General features: G+C 53.6%; 1 protein-coding gene across 1 annotated transcript in view; it reads left to right on the top strand.

The window, feature by feature from the left end:
• Positions 1-236: 236 nt before the first annotated feature.
• LOC108543461 (MOB kinase activator 3A-like) overlaps positions 237-1,469 on the top strand; it is a gene marked incomplete at its 3' end in the record, with an annotated part of 7,678 nt that continues 6,445 nt past the window's right edge. The window contains exon 1 of the mRNA XM_017893955.1: positions 237-794. The remainder of the gene's footprint in view (positions 795-1,469) is intronic.

Genomic DNA, 1,469 nt, shown 5'->3' with positions numbered 1-1,469 from the left:
GTTGCCCAGGCTGGAGTGCAGTGGCGCGATCTCAGCTCACTGCAAACTCCGCCTCCCGGGTTTAGGCCATTCTCCTGCCTCAGCCTCCCAAGTAGCTGGGACTACGGGTGCCCGCTACCACGCCTGGCTAATTTTTTGTATTTTTAGTAGAGAAGGGGTTTCACTGCATTAGCCAGGATAGTTTCTATCTCCTGACCTCGTGATCCGCCCTCCTCGGCCTCCCAAAGTGCTGGGATTACAGGCATGAGCCATCGCGCCCTGCCGACGCTGCCTTTTTTAGCAGGACAGATTCTGGACTGGGAGCATCTTCCAGCCAAGTATCAGGGCTGCCAGGCCGGGAGCCAGTGTTGTGCACTGACCTAGAACACAGGGAACTGACGTCTCCGCTCAGGGCTTGTCTCTCAGGCGCCTCCTGTGCTCTGGGGCAGTGGTCCCTGAGGCAGTGACAGGATGTGGAAACCTCCGGAAGGAAGTGGGTGACTGGTCTGTGAGCTGCTGCACCTTGGCGGGGGAGGGGTCATACCAGTTGGTTGCTTAGAGAAACTGTGTTGTTTTTTTTTTTTTTTTTTTTTAAAAAAAAAAAAAAAAAAAAAGCGTTGCAGCAGGGGAATTTGTCATCTCACCTTTCATTTCTCTAGAAGTTTCCAAGGATCACTTGTGTCTCGTCCGTGGGAAGACCAGGGGAGCCGAGAAGGCCTTGGTGTGGAATTCTGAGAGCTGATTCCTGCCTTGTCTTCCCCACACTGTCCCTGGAGAAATCCGAGAAGAGCAGAGCGGAGGGAGCCCCAGACACGGTAACCAGCCCCCAGCCTCAGGGGACAACGAGGGCGGGAGGCAGGGTCCTGAGGCCGTCCTGGCCTTTCTTCAGAAAAAACCCCTTTCTGTGGCCGATCACCCCTTCGCCAAGGAGCCTGTGTTTGTTCCTGATAGAAAACGGTTTGCTTAGGCCGGGCACAGTGGCTCATGTCTGTAATCCCAGCACTTGGGGAGGCTGAGGCGGGAGGATTTCTTGAGGCCAGGAATTTGAGAGCAGCCTGGGCAACATGGCGAAACCCCTGTCTCTACTTTAAAAAAAAAGAAAATTAGGCTGGGTATAGTGGCTCACGCCTGTAATCCCAGCACTTTGGGAGGCTGAGGCGGGCGGATCACGAGGTAAAGAATTTGAGACCAACCTGGCCAGCATGGTGAAACCCCATCTGTATTAAAAGTACAAAAATTAGCTGGGTGTGGTGGTGGGCGCCTGTAATCCCAGCTACTGGGGAGGCTGTGGCAGGAGAATCGCTTGAACCCGGGAGGCAGAGGTTGCAGTGAGCCGAGATCGTGCCACTGCACTCCAGCCTGGGCGACAGAGCAAGACCCTGTCTCAAAAAAAATAAAAAGGAAAAAGAAAACCGTTTGCTGTGATGGGAACTCTGCCTGTCCACAGGGCTCTTCAGAAGATGTTAACTTCCACTGCACCTTTTTTTTTT

This window comes from Rhinopithecus bieti, unplaced genomic scaffold (genome assembly GCF_001698545.2).
Source record: "Rhinopithecus bieti isolate Rb0 unplaced genomic scaffold, ASM169854v2 scaffold_25787, whole genome shotgun sequence".
Lineage (NCBI taxonomy): Eukaryota > Metazoa > Chordata > Mammalia > Primates > Cercopithecidae > Rhinopithecus > Rhinopithecus bieti.
This window is presented reverse-complemented; position numbering and strand designations above follow the sequence as displayed.